We start from the raw sequence: 15,974 nt of genomic DNA, 5'->3' as shown, positions 1-15,974 counted from the left end.
TTCTTATCACAGCTTTCCAATAGCCAGCAACCTTTCTCCCTTGTTGTACCCTTTCAAGCATTTCACCCTCCAAACTTCCGTCCTTACTCATCACACTACATACACTGTGTACATGCTGGTGAAAAATAAGCAGCGGGGTGGAAGAACATAGCAATAAGAAATAGTCATATTTTCACCCAACAAAAAATTTTAATGGTGCTAAAATGGTTTGAAATTACTAGATATGTGTATTACAAACAAAATCAGTACATAATATGGGAAGTTTCATTAAAAAAAAAAAAAAAAAAAAATTGTGTTTAAGCAAATATCAAGTTATTGCTGTCATACGGGTGGTTTAGTCTGTGTCCAAACTAAGGTGAGAAATGGTATTTTTAAACTAATCAGATACAGGTCGTCCTTTGTGAGCAAAGGCTAAACAGCAGCAGCTAAAATTCAACATGTCCGCTTACAGCTGGCCATCATCGCCTACCAGCTTGTTTAGTGTATAAGTAAAAAATATTATGCACATTATTGCCTCTGCCTTTTGTCACCTGGATACAGAGGGCACTGTCTGTTGTTGCATCTGAAGTGTGATCTGTCTGGCCAAACAAACCCATACATCACAGGTAAGCAACTGTATCTGTGAGGCCATCTTGTAGGTACAGTACAGCACTGTGTTGGGAACTGTCACCCATCTGTGGCAGACAACTCTTCACCAGGGTTGGACCAGGGTCCTTCCTCATGATGGGATGTAGGGAAATAGGAGGAAGTTTGGCTCATGGGTGGATGCTACAGCTGCTTAGCTCCACCCACAGTGGACAGCACCACCATACTTTATGTAGGCTCCTCATGAGTGCTGCAGAAGTTTAAATGATAATAATGCTTTGTATAGTTTCATATTGTTTATAAAGGCTCTAACATGTTTACATACTTCGACCTTGTTCGCCTATTGGCGGCTCTCCACATTGCTAAATCTCTGGCAGCCTCTCTATCCAGTCCCTTATTCCTGAGGTAGCAATCTATGACCTCACCCCAGGTCTTTTTTTGGTCTGCCTTTAACAACCCTACCAAACATTCACACTTCTCACCTTCCACACCCAACTGTCATCCACCATCCTGTCAACATGTCCAGGCCATTTCAATCTACCCCTCCTCATCAAAACACTGATACATTCCAGTCCCATCCTTCCTCTGCGCTCTTCATTTGTGGACCTAGCCCACCCAGGCCTCGCATTCAAGGATGAACTACACATCCATCTAATCACTGTCATTTCTGTACATTTGATCCTTCAAATATCCTCTTCCTTTCCAGTTCAGGTCTCACTGTACAGTATTACACTCCTAACATGCTGCATGTGCATAATATTTTCACTCTGTCAAAACAATATTTCTGATCCTATTTCAGCTTATGTTCTGACAGTATCCAATAAATGCACTGAATAAAAGGGAAGTCTATTAGTGCAATCAGTTCACCTATAACGTGCTCTCCCATACTGTCGATTACCTAAAAATGCGGTAGACACTTGGTTAGGTCCTGAAAGTTACAAAGCGATTATATCTACCACAATGTGGTATTACCTATCACCGCATGACTGTATCTATCACAACACGAGCTACATGACTGCTCACAGGCTCACTGATGTGTGATGGCGTGGTGTGAAGTGATGGTGTGACTGATCATGTGGGATGATGGTTTGGGCTGATGGCCTAGGTGACATGTGCATTGGCTGATGGTGTAGTCTGGGTGATGGTTGGAATGATGGTGTGAGGGTGATGGTCTGGGTGAAAGTGCAGTCTGGGTGTTATGATCTGGGTGATGGAGTGGTCTACCTCCACATTTCTGGTTAGTTACATTACAATGTGTTTTTAATTGCAATGATCATTACCATGCTTCATACATTTATGGCCAATCTGATAAGGTTCAGATAGACTTGGAGAGTTAGGCTATTATGAGTGACTCTGGAGACTGCTGACCATAAGCAATTTTTCCCTATAGGCTCTGTATCTCCCATACTGCAGATTTCCACAATGCTGTTCCTGATGTTGAATAGTTAGCAACGTTAAAGGTGAGATGACTTTGCATATAAAGTGTATAGTATACCCTAAAACAATCTGTTGAAGTATGCATAAACTGTGACTGGAATATACCTGTAATACATCTGTGGAAAGGGCTATCTCACCCTCAAAAGGTGAATAAACAGAAGCTATGTACTGCACACGAAAGACCAAGACCATTGGTTTACTTCTGCATTACTCTTTCAGTTAGATATTGGTTTACTTTAATCTTATATTTAGGGTAAAAACTACCCACTGTATTTTAGAGTTTAAAAAAATCTCCAACTCCTGCAGCTTTGTGGCATCATATATGTATTCTTCATTCATTCATTCATTGCCAGACGCCATGTATCCCAGACAGGGTGGCCAATGGCTTAGAGTTAATTGTTTTACAGGGAGGGGCACTAATCCTCCACCAACCCCACTTGACACGTAGGGATGCCAACAGCATCTGGTGTTCCCAGGCGGTCACCCATCCAAGTACTAACCAGACCCAACGTTGCTTAACTTCGCTGATCGGACGGGAAGCGGTAAATACTGTATATGTATTCTTGCAGTAACCAAAGATGACTAAGGAAGACGTGTCATTGTGAAATGGTTACCTTTCATTTATGAAACTGTAGAAGGGGACAACTACTGTACTAATATCTTTGAGAGTGAATAGAAAATTAAGTGAGAAATTCCCAGTCAACACTGTTGTACACCCTCCCAAAAAGGTATCAGCACTCTCATGGCCCATATCATTCTGAAACATGGACAAACCATTGTGATATATGGGGCATCTTGTGATTACAACTGAAAATATTATGAATGGTAATTACTAGAACTCAATACTGCCAAAAAAAATCACATACTAGATAGTACAGTATATGTTCTGAGGCATCAGATTTATGGATTCGTGTGTGACTGCAGAACTCACTAATTTTCACAACCATCATACCCTAAGATGCCAATACATTTTGGGAAGGGTGTACATCCAGTTTCTGTGCAGGTTCCACTCGCATTCATGGCATGTGCAGCACTGTTGAATTATGGAAGTGGGTTGCCATGGGAACTTTATATGCTCATGACTTAGTTTCGTTTGCTGAAAGGACGGAGGATGATAGTGATGTTTGAAAGGCAGGGGAGTGGGATCAAAGCAATGGGAACGAAAGTTAATACTGGTAAAAAGGGGTCACAAACAACAGATGTGAGAAAGGTAATGTCGTGAAATGGAGTATGGCCCTCTGCTATGTGTGAGAAGGGAGTTGGGAGAAATTTTATCTTTTGTACATCTTCCTCATCAGTAGGTCAGAAGTAGTGGAAGCGATGAAGAAGATTAAGCTGGGAAAGGCCCCAGGAATTGATGGAGTGTGTGGTGAAATGCTTAGGTATGGGGGTGAGATTGTTGTGGAGTGGATATGGAAGTTGTGTAGATTGGCTTGGGAAGAGGGAAGGGTTCCAGAGGACTGGAAATCAGGTATAATTGTTCCTCTGTACAAAGGAAAAGGGGAGAGAGAAGTATGTGGTAACCATAGAGGTATTTGCCTTCTTAGTGTGACTGGTAAAATATATGGTAGAATACTCATTGATAGGGTTAGGCATATGACAGAGGAGCTAGTTGGAGAAGAACAAGGGGGATTTAGGAAGGGAAAAGGGTGTGTAGATCAGATATTTGTTCTAAGATGTTTAGTGGAAAAGTATCTAGAGAAGGGAAGGAAAGTGTACGCTGCCTTCATTGACTTGGAGAAAGCTTATGACAGAATAGATAGGAAAGGTATGTGGAAGGTATTAAGAATATATGGAGTGGAGGGGAAATTGTTGAGTGCTGTGAAGAGTATGTACGAGGGAGCTAGGGCTACGGTGCGAGTGGATGGTGAGCTGAGTGAGTTCTTTGATCTCAATGTGGGACTGAAACAGGGGTGTGTAATGTCTCCATGGTTGTTTAATATATATATGGATGGGGTCGTAAAGGAGGTACAAGGTAGGGCAGTGGATGTGGGGGTGGCCCTAATGAATGAGGGTGAGATTTGGAAGCTTCCGGTGTTGCTGTTTGCTGATGATACAGTATTGTTGAGTGAAGATGAATGGGAGTTGCAAGGTTTGGTGAATGAATTTGGGACAGTGTGTAGGAGGAGGAAGCTGAAAGTTAATGTAAACAAAAGTAAAGTTATGGTGTTTGAGAGGAATGAAGTCACAGAGTGTGCAGTGAGGTTGGATGGTGAGGATATGGAGAATGTGAGTGCATTCAAGTACTTGGGTAGTGTGATGAGTAAGGATGGAACTTTGGGGATGAAGTGCGTGAAAGGGTACAGCAGGGAAGGAAGGCTGTTGGCACACTGAAAGCAGTGATGAGAAATAGGGAGGTGAGTATGGAAGTTAAGAAGTCACTGCATGATGGTATTGTGATCCCTACCCTGACGTATGGAAGCGAGGCGTGGACCTTGCAAGAGGGGAACAAGTCAAGAGTGAGAGCAGTGGAAATGAGTTACTTGAGAGGAGCATGTGGAGTGACATGGAGGGACAGGTTGACGAATGAAGAAGTGAAGGAACGTTGTGGGGTAGATGTGGATGTGGTTGAAAAGATTAGGAGAAATACACTGAGGTGGTTTGGACATGTGGAGAGGATGGAGAATGAAAGACTGACTAAGAGGGTGTATGTAGGTGAGGTGGAGGGAGGGAGAGGGAGGGGTAGACCGAGGATGAGGTGGAGGGATGGAGTTGAGAGGTATGTGAGGGAGGGGGGGGTGAGTTGGGGGGAGGGGAGTCAAATGGTGGGTGACAGAGTGACTTGGAGGCGTTTTGTCTGCGGCCACCCTTTGCGGGATTAGGGCGTCGGGCTATAGATAGATAGATAGACATCTTCTACTCGATGTATGCAGTGGTGTTAAGATTTCAACACCAGGATGTAATCAATATTTTGTGTGTAAAATATATGTGGTACTATCTAATCTGTGAACCACAGAACAAAAAGTATCACGTTGGGAGACAGCCACTTTTGACAGCATGGAAAAGCTTCATTACATGAGGAATACGTTAAGCTGAGGAGTAGCAGAGGCTAGCTCTTTTGCTGGAATGAGAAATGGATGGAAGAAAGTTTTGGAACTGACCATGAAGGAGTACTCTTTTTGTGACAAGGGTACTCTCTACAAAATTTGTCACAAGTACCATAAGGCAGTGAAACTAAGCTTGCAAAAGAAAAGTATCGTTTGTTTTTAAAGGCTCCAACATGCTTGCATAAGACAGCTTTGGTCACCTAATGGCGGCTCTCCATGCTACTCAATCTCTGTCAGCTTCCCTATTCAGTCCCTTATCCCTGAGGTCATGCTCAATAACCCCATCCCAGGTCTTTTTCGGTCTGTCTCTCGCAACCCTACCCCTAATGTTAACACTTCTCACTTCTGTACCCAATTATCATCCCCCATCCTCTCCACATGCCCAAACCATCTCAATCTACCTCTCCTCATCACAACACCAATGCACTCCAGTCCCATCTTACCTCTCACCTCTTCCACTGTACACCTAGCTCCCCCAGGCCTCGCACTCAGGGATGCACTCCACCTAATCATTGTCATTTCTGTATATATGAGCCTGCGAATATCCCCATCCTTTACTGCCCAGGTCTCACTACCATACAGTATTGCACTCCTAACACATGCCGCATACAAAGATCCCTTAGCACAGAGGGAGAGCCCTCTCAATATCAGAAGAGGCAACAGCTCCTTTAACTTCTTCCAACCACTCCTCTCTCTAGCCACAGAGCTAGCTCCATCCCCACCTCCAGCACATAACATGTCTCCCAAATAACAGAACTCTTCCACAAAATCAAGACACTCACCAGCAAGATCATTCCTATCATGCCTGACAATCTCCACATGCTCTCCCTGACATACATGAAAGCATTACCTCACAATCTACCTCTAATATTACTACATTTCTTATGCACCACTAACCACAATCCCTGCACAATATGGACTTATTTCCCACTGCCTTTTGGCAAGTTGCACATGGCCACTCTCTTATTTTTTGACAGTGCTGCCACCAGTGGTGGCACCCACCATCCACTCACTCAATGCAGTGTTGCCTTATGGTCTCTGCACTAAGTGACAAGCCAAATGTTTCTTGTACCCAGGAAACCATTTACTTTGCTGGGTGGTAACCATATAACCAGGGTTTTTGGCTGGGATAAGTGTCCCCCAGATTCCCCCATCTAAAATCACTAAACTGTGGCAAACATTTCAGAGAGCCTCAGAGGGCCCAGTACCTGCCCAAGACTCCCACCAAAGGGCATAGCCATGTGGAATGTGAGAGATGTGAATGAGGAGAGCAACAGGGTGGAAGTTGTGAATGTGTTCAAGAGTGCGAGCTATGCCTTGATGGCACTGTGTGAAACAAAGAGGAAAGGATGTAAAGCGGAGGAGTGGGAGAGTGTAAAATGTGTAAGGTCGGGCATGAATGGGCGAGGAAGATGCAAGGAGGGAGTTGCTTTGTTGATGAATGAAGCTCTGTTGATGAATGAAGTGAGGCAAAGTGGAATGAGAGATTTCACATGTGTTAACTCGAGATGTATGTATGTCAAGTTCAAGTCTGAGAAGGTGAAAATGAGTGACTGTAGCATATGCACCATGTGATGACAGGAGGCAGACAGAGCAACACAGATTTGGGGATGAGCAGGATGAAGTAGTAGGTGAAATGCCCAGGAGTTATAAGTGTATGTAATATGCGACATAAATGGGAGAGTAGGCACTGGTCCAGTGAATGATGTAATGGGTAGCTAATAACGGAGTACCAAGAGAGAATGATAATGGGAAGCAACTGATGGACACGTGTAAGGAATGAAGGATGTGCATTTGTAATTCTTATTTCAAATACAAAGATGCATATAAATTCACATTGTATAGAGGGAATGGTGACGTGTTGAAAGAAGCCTGATGGATTAAGTGCTCGTAGAGAAATCGATGCCGGATAGCGTTGCTGATACGAGGGCAGTGAGAGGACAATGTGGAGGTTCGTCACATCATGTGACTGTGGCATGAAAGATACAGCTAAGAGGAGTGAGGTGGACCAAGAGAGAGAGGAACAATCAGGTAGAGAGACTGAATGCTGAGAAGCCGAGGATCAAAGAAATGACAGATGAATACAGGGCCAAAGTAGGGGAAGAGTCAGAATCAGTGAACTGGAATGAAATGAATCCAAACAGCCAGTGGAATACACACAAGGAATGCTTAGTTAGGAATGCAAATGTGGTGTGTGGTGTGGCAAGAGTAACAACAAAGAAGAAAGATACAGCATGATGGGATGAAGAGGTTTAAAGAGCTGTGGAGGAAAAGAAGTGGCTAGAGTGGATACAAGACAGGGGTTCAGTTGAAATAAGAAATGAATATACTGACAGCAAGAAGCATATAAAGAACTTGTGAAGAGGAGAAAGGAGGAGGTAAGTGATGATCTAGGAAGAAAAATGAATACAAATTACTCTGAAAACAGGAAGTTATTCTGGAAAGTGGTGTGGAAATGTAGAAGTGACAGTGGAAGGAAGTGTGAAAGTGTGATGGATGTAAGTGGTAGATTATTAACCCATGAGGAGGAAGTAAAGACCAGATGTTAAAGAATAATTTGAAAAGCTGATGAATGGGAATGGAGTGAGCAAAAGCAATGTTAACATGATTGGTTTTGGCGGTGTACAAAGAAGGAATGCAGTGCCAGGAAACGTGATACTCGCTGAGGTGAAGAACGCTGTGAAGCAGCTGAGAAATGGGAAAGCAGCTGGGGTTGAGGTGTATGCAGAGATGATTAAGTGTAGTGGGGATAGTGGAATGAAGTGCTTGAGTGAGTGAAACTGTGCCACTAGAGTGAAAAAAGGTGGTGATTGTACCCCCATAAAAAAATAAAAGTGAGCACAGTGAGTGCCAGAATTATCATGGCGTAAGTCTATTGAGTGTTGAACGGAAGGTATATGGAAGAGAGTAAGAAAGCAAGTGAGATATCAGAAGTCCTAGTGAGTGACAAACAGGGTGGCTTTAGGAGTGGCAGAGGATGTGTGGCTCAAATATCTGCAGAGACATATAGTGGAGAGGGCATATGAAAAGGAAAATATGGAGTTTATGGCATTTATGGATCTGGAAAAAGCATACAACAAAGTAGACAGAGAAGGATAGTGGAAGGTTTTGCGCATGTAAGGTGTAGGTGGCAAGCTGCTAGGTGCCATTAAGAGTTTTTATGATGGTAGTGAGGCATGTGTAGGGGTAAATGGGCATCTGAGAGAATGGTTCACGATCCATATGGGTGTGCGACAAGGATGTGTGATGTCCCCATGGTTGTTCAATATATGTTCAATATATATATATGGATGGGGAGAGAGAAATAAAAACACGTGTAATAGTGAGAGAGATGGCATTGGTAACGAATGGTGATGGACGGAATATCTCAAATTTGTTGTATGTTGATGGTGCAGTGCTACTTGCAAATACCAGGCAAGAGCTTGGTAAACTAGCGCAGAGTTTTGTGGATGTCTGTGAGCGTCATGCCTTGAAAGTAAATGTAGAAAAGGGTAAAGTAATTATTGCTGAGAGAGAGAGGGTGACTCTCAGTGTGATGTTACAGTGAATGGAGACACTAGGATTGGTGAGAGTTCAAATACCTGGGTACAGTGATAGAAGAGATGAAAATGTGCCAAAGAAGTGGAAATAGAGCGACACAAGGAAGGAAAGTAGCTGGCGCTGCATCAGCTACTTTCCTTCCTTGTGTCGCCCTGATTAAAAACAGAGGCTTGAGTGTTGAAGCTGCGCGAGGCTTACAAGAAAGAGTGATAGTGCCAACTTTAATATACGGATGTGAGACTATGGTGTGATATGAAAATGAAAAGTCAAGTGTGAGAGCACTGAAGATGGGACTGCTGAGAAATGTATGTGGAGTATGGAGAGTGGATAGGATACGGAATAATGTGATACGTGAAAGATGCAGAGTGAAGAAGTCTGTGGACACCAGAATCGAAGAGAGTGTACTGAGATTGTTTGGTTATGTGGAAAGAATGGATGCCAACAGAGTGGTGAAAAAGGTACATCTGAGTGAATTTGAAGGAGGGAGGAGGTGAGGTAGGTCATGAAGAAGGTGGAGGGATATGGTGGATAAGTGTGTGAGGAAGAGAGATATGGAAGTTGGTGAGGCTAAGGGACTGACAAGAGACCCAGCTGGATGGATGAATTTTGTGCAAAGCACATAACCAGAGATTTGGTACCCCTTTTTAAAGTGACAGCGCTTGGATTGGCTCTGCCAGATACATACAGTATATGTGAAGCTACAGAACATGGTGACATTTTTTTGGCCTATCTAATGGAGAGAGGATTTCAAGGGCTTGAATGGTAAGTGAATGAAAACATGGCCCTCTGAACTGGGCATACACTGGCTGTCTTGACATTGCTACTCCTCACCCTGCCTTGGGATGGGAAAGAAGGTCAGGATGATGCTGATGATGATAATGATACTCATAAGCCCTCTCTCCACCTACTAACTCTTTCCTCTGTCTCCCTTTCATTCTCTGCAATCAGCACCAAATCACTGGCATACAACATCTCCCAAGGGAGTCCAGTTAATTTCTGAAGCCAAGTGAGAGGGCTTCAAATACCATGATAAACAATAAGGGGCTTGAGACTGACCAATGATGCACACCAACATTCACAGAAAAGCCATCACTCAAATCTCCATTCACCCTTACCTGAGTGTGAGCACCCACATACAGAGCCATAACCATCCTAACTAGCCACTCCTCGACCCCAAGTTTTCTCACAGCCCACTTCACCATCTCTCTAGGGACTCTGTCAAAGGCCTTCTCCAGACCAACAAGAACAAGGTATAGATCCCTATTCTTTCATGTATATTTTTCCTGAAGCAGCTGAACAATGAATATGGCATCAGAGGTCCCTTTGCCTGACATCAACCCAAACCTGTATCTCATCAATATTCACTCTTTCCCTAATCATACCTTACAGAACTATATTACCTTAATTATCTAGTCCAAAAGCTATATGCCTCGATAATATCCTTTCCAGGGCATCACCCTTCCCCTTGTACACATTTACAGTTACACTCTTCAGCTAATCATCTGGGAAAACACACTCACATATAACTGTATTTATCAAGTTAGTGACTAGCCTCACTCCTGTATCTCCTGAGACTTTCAACATTTCAGCAGTCATCCCAGACCACACCTGCTGCCTTCCCCACCTGCATCCTGCCTATTGCCCTGCTCACAGTGGCAGCATCAATCAGAGGCCAAGGATCAAACACTGGATCTGCTGGTTCAGTCAAACACTTCAGTCAACAACCAGTTATAATGCTCTCTCCAGGCATCTTTAATATCCCAACTATTCAAAACTACCTTTCCTTCATCATTCTTCACACACTGTTTACCTACATTATCCCTGTTTTCCCTCTTCATCTAATGTGCCACTTTAAATATCACATTCTCCCTTTCCACACTATTTAGGTTATGAAGTAAAAGTCTCTTAGACTTAAACTTTGTCCTGTCGCCTGGCAGCCTTCTTCTCTGTTACCATCCCTTTTCCATTCCCTGGAAAAGCCTTCTTTTTGCTTTAAATGCAGCTTCTACATCCCCATCTCACCACCAAGTTACTTTATGTCCTGGAGGGCCCCTTGCCCATCCACACACTGTATCAGTAACTCTCAGGAGATTGTTCTTGAGAGTGCTGTACTGTTCATTAACGTTTCTGTCATCCATCCATCCATCATCCAATTCCACACCGCCCCATGAGGAGCGTAGGAGCCCGGGGTTAGGCAGTTGATCCTGACATTTAAGATGAGAGTGACCAACCTCACTCATCCCTGAGTGGCATTACGTGAGCAATAAACCCCAACCACCCCTTGGATATAAACGTTCACCGGCTCAATCCAATTGGAGCACAATAATTACCCACTAAACCACCACGCGCCAAAATTTGGTTATATGGTTACCACCCAGCGTAGAAAATGGTTTCCTGGTGTACAGGAAACTATTTGGCTTGTCACTCAGTTAGAGTCACCCACAGGCAGAAGGATGAGGAAAGAATGAAGGAATGAAAGACAGAAGAGGGACTGTAAAGTCACCCGTAGGCAGAAAGACGAGGAAAGAATGAAGGAAAGAAAGATAGAAGAAGATGGAAGGAAAGAAGGATGGAGGAGAGGACAGGGCAGACACCCGAGAGCAGCACTACATAGAGTGAGTGGATGGTGAGCGTCCCCACCTACCACACTTCTGTCATATATATATGTGGGGGAAGCGGTGGCTCAATTGGTAGAGAGTTGGCCTGCAGTCCTGACGGACCCGGGTTGAAATCCCCCTGGGCCAGGGAACAGTTTAAGGATTTGAATTTCATAAAATCAGACTTTACTGATCTACCAGCAGGCCCGCCAATATGTCATAATAATACCCCCGCTAATACCAATACACCAGTCCTGTATGAGACAGCCCTAGCATGTATTCAGTATGAACGGTGGGTGTTAGCGCCGAAGTGGTGACATGTAGGGGTGTGCAGTACGTAGGAGGACTACTGGGACTTGAAAGCAGGCTGTGAAGCCTATGCCCAGTGTCGGTCGCATAATATATATATATACTGTATATATATATATATATATATATATATATATTTATATATAAAATCATCATCATCATCAGCCATTTGAGTGTCCACTGCAGGACTGGCCTAACTCAACCAAAGTGGGGACAATACTGCCTATGTATCTCTACCAAATGGCTTAGGCTGTTTGGCAGAGATTGTATATAGGATGAGAAGTGCTTGTAAGTGTGGCTGTAGTGTTGGAGTGGCTTTTTGATGTGTGTGTTGTCTGTGAACCAAGTGTAACTGGCCCACACAAGCCGACTGGGTGCAAGCATACTTTATAGTATGGACACTGGTTCAATCACAGCACCCCTCATGCCTGCCACAGCAGTATGTGGCCGAAAGAATGCTCCCGAAGTTTATTACCCTGGTGGGGTGCAAACCCTCGTTCTTCAGTGTATGAAAACACACACTTTAACACTGTACCACAGAGATTCCATATACATATATATATACTGTATATATATATATATATATATATATATATATATATATATATATATATATACACTCAAACCTCAAGTTACAGGACCTCCATTTAAGGGATCTCGGATTTAAGGGACTCCATATTCTACCAGAAAAACGGACAAGACCATTCAAAAACAATATGTAATGTCTAGGTTATATCCATTAATATGTTTCTTTATACAGTACCCATAAAATAATATTCATAATCATATAAATAAGTGAAACAATCATTGCATTTATAATATTCATAATCATATAAATAAGTAGGATAAGTGAAACAATCACTGCATTTCATAATATGACTGTCTTTATATGTGGTAAAACAATGGACACTTTCAAGTAATGGACAAGATGATTCCCCATTTAGTTCCTTAACCCGAGGCGTCCCGTTGACGTATGGGTACGTCGCAACGTTTTGTTACAGCTAGTCCCATCGACGTACCAACACGTCGCGCAATTGCAAGGTTCATAATTCGAATAATTTTCAATTTTCGCGTATGATTATTGGTACGTATACACGGGACACCTTCCTCTACAAGATGCCAGGCAGGGACAATGCCTTACTCCTCATGACCCCCCCCCCCCCGCACACCATTGTCTCCGCAATTCACCTGTTATCAGTGACCTGGCCAATAAAGACATTCAGGGCCAGAGTGATTTCCCAATCAATGACAATGTGGAGGACAAAGTTTATGTAGCATTAGAGGAAGAAACAGTCAGAAATGATGACCAGGTAATGTCGCCAGAAAAGGTCAGGTATGTTGATGTGTTAGTGAGTGAAACAATGCTCATATTGCCTATATTACTGTGTGAAAACCAATATACTCTCGTACTACATTTAAATTCGTACCAAATAAATAAATAAATACTGTTTATGAGTGGTGTGGAATAGTTACTCTCCCATAGAACTCGTTTTCTTTGGAGCAAGTCTGATAGCAAACCCAGTTAGGTAAGGAGTACTGCTAGCTGTATCGAGTATTTTACACCTCAGGTGAGCATTTTCTCTATGAATTTTCAATGTTTCTCACCAAAAGCGGAGGTTTGAGCCAAAAAAAAAAAAAAAAAAAAAATCCAAAACTGGTCAGGATTGGGGGGAGTCAGTGGTGGAAAATCGGTCGGGACGGGGCAGGTTAAATTGAGGTCTGAGCATATAAATAAATATATATATACAGTACAAGTCTATTAATCCAAACACTGGTTATACAAAAATCCCAATAATCCAAATTTTTGAAGAGGGCTGACAAAAACTCCAAAAGTAAAAAAAAATCAATACAGTATTATAAAAATTCAAACTGGGCGCCAAATGCTCCTCGTAAACAATCGATCACTTTTGGACTGTACCGCAGGTTTAAGGAATTTTCCACGGTAATAAATATTAAGTTTTTTTGCTTTTACAATACGTGCATATTATTATTAATCCTGGACTTTCTCTAATTGGATTTACCTGCCTACAACTGCTGTTTTCAGCACTACGCATTACTGGTGAGTTAACCCATAACATCTCTTAATTTACCAATTACAGTCTTCAGTACAGTAGAGTCGCGATTTAAGACCAAACGAAACAATGATCTTACAATAACATGGGCATTTAATTTCTCCCATAATTAATTAATAGCACTGTAATACCACTCAAATGCGCGAGAGAAAGTGCGGGAAATGGGTGCAATTTGGTATTGGATTTCCAGACAAAACTCGTGTGTTAAGGCCGGTTCACACGAGCTGAATCGCGGCCGTTTTTTTCGCCGATTTGCGGGGGGGAAAATGCCGATTTTCGGCATTTCTCCCAGACGGGTGTTCACAAGTACGGGGACTGCAGAGGCAGGAACGCAGCAACAGTGTTTACAAAGATGGCCCACCGTACTCGTAGTAGGTGTGCAGCTCTTGCACTTTTCCAACTTCAAGATGAACCCTCACGGTTGCGATTTAGTTCCTGTGACTAGGCCTTTACTGCCACTCAGCTTTCCGGTGGCTTCAGGGGCCATATGCATAAACCTTCTTAAACATAAATCATGTACAAGATTCCTTTACCTTCAACTCATACTTAAATAATCATACTTTTATACTTGTGCTTATATCAGATACACCCAAACTGGAATGAACGCTAAAGTGAGATTATTTGTGGTAGTAGTGTAAACAAGATGTCGTATTCATCTTCGTTCCCAGAGCTTTGCCTTGTTCGGTGCTTCCATTTAAATCAGCCCGGCGTCTTTCTCCCGATTTCGGCAAAAAAAGACTGACATGTCGGTCTCTCCATACGGGCGAAAAAAGCGGCCGGAATTTCTACCGGGAAGCAAATTCCGGCAAAAAACGACAGTGATTTTGCTCGTGTGAACTGGCCTTTATCCTTATGTCGGTCACTGATTGGCTTCCTCGACCCGACACGACCCACGTGACCCCCATACCACCTGCCAAAGCCTGCTGCCTAGTACCTACCAGTCACTATCTCATTGTTGTGTGAACGGTCGCTGTGATGAGACATTTGGTTGTTTATTTCCTTATTCCTCGTTTCCTCTCAGACCTAAGCATGTGCTTCCAAACTAACTTGTTATCCCTAGGCACCCTGAAAGTGCTTTGAACACAAGAAAAGCATTTATTCTAAATGATGATGTTGGACAAAGTGGCGTGTGGTATTGGAGCCTAAATGCAAACAATCAGACAGATAAAATGAGTCGGGATGTTTACGATGTTGTTTTCTTTGCTGAAAAAAAAAAAAAGTTAATGATGAAGGAGCAGTACAATTCATGTATTCGCCTATAGTGCTACGAGAGAGAGAGAGAGAGAGAGAGAGAAGGCTTTGTGCTCGATCTGTTATGAACTGTCTTTGGTCGAGAATATTCATATCTTATGATACGTGAAGACACTAAGTGTTGACATAAATAGTTACGTAAGATAATTATGTGAGTTCAGTTCTTGTAAATTATACTGTCATACAAATTATACTGCTTGGCCGATTTATTTTTCACGATTACTGCATTCGTGTGTATTGAGAAGTGAGATACGCAATCACTCCATGCTGACGATTTCTTTATAGCTTTTCTTTTTCTTTATTGTTGATGACTAATGGCTTTCAAAAAAGTTTCACACTGCATTTTTTTTTTTTTATAAGTGCCGAAAATGATTCATGACAAAATATGCGTGATGTTAGGTGGCTATTATTCACGTGTTGTGTAGGTCAAGTTTTTGCTTGTTAATGAGGACTTTCAAGAGGCTTAGTGGCAATCCTTGGTGATTAAAATTTTTATGGGGAGTTAGGGGGCAAAACTAGTCGGTTAGGTTACGTCAGAATGCAGTAGCTATGCAATGATGTGTCCAGTCGGTGAGGTCGTATGTAAACACATTGGTGCCTTAAGGCAGACATATTTGTAATAATCTATGTTTAAATATATTTTTAACGAAAAATATGAGGCTCCTAGAACCTAATCCCCTATTTTACATGCAAATATATGTCACGTTTTAGCGCAAAATCGATTTTGCACCAGGTTCTGCATAACTTACTTCGTGTTGTATGAAGACTCTTAATACATTATTAGTTTAAAAACTTTGTGTAATATGTAATGTTAATATGTGCCATACTGTAATATGAATCAAGGAAGAGTGATCCATTCTGTAAAATTTCAGTTTAAACATGAAATTAAGTGTCTCAGGGGTCCCACCCAAAAAATCCGAAAAATCTGACAATCCGAATGATTCTCGGTCCACTGCCATTCGGATTAATGGGCTTTTACTGTATAATTATATATATATATATATATATATATATATATGCGCAGACTGGAATGCAAAGAAATAAGAATGCCAAGATGGATAAGTTGGGTCTCCATGACTGATATACCGGTACTGAGGTTCAGAATGCTGTAAGAGAAATATGGCATAAGAAATACC

General features: G+C 42.3%; 2 protein-coding genes across 3 annotated transcripts in view; one reads left to right on the top strand and one right to left on the bottom strand.

The window, feature by feature from the left end:
• The window catches only part of LOC145417526 (tryptase-like), a 386,101-nt gene that overhangs the window by 124,323 nt on the left and 245,804 nt on the right, over nt 1-15,974 (top strand). The window lies entirely within an intron of this gene.
• The window catches only part of LOC145417451 (transmembrane protein 53-like), a 208,102-nt gene that overhangs the window by 90,861 nt on the left and 101,267 nt on the right, over nt 1-15,974 (bottom strand). The gene's annotated exons all lie outside the window — the stretch shown is intronic.

Source organism: Coenobita brevimanus, chromosome 110 (genome assembly GCF_032717465.1).
Source record: "Coenobita brevimanus isolate Jiangsu-jjx chromosome 110, ASM3271746v2, whole genome shotgun sequence".
Classification (NCBI taxonomy): domain Eukaryota; kingdom Metazoa; phylum Arthropoda; class Malacostraca; order Decapoda; family Coenobitidae; genus Coenobita; species Coenobita brevimanus.
The sequence above is the reverse complement of the archived record's forward strand: the minus strand, read 5'-3'. Positions and strand labels throughout refer to the sequence as shown.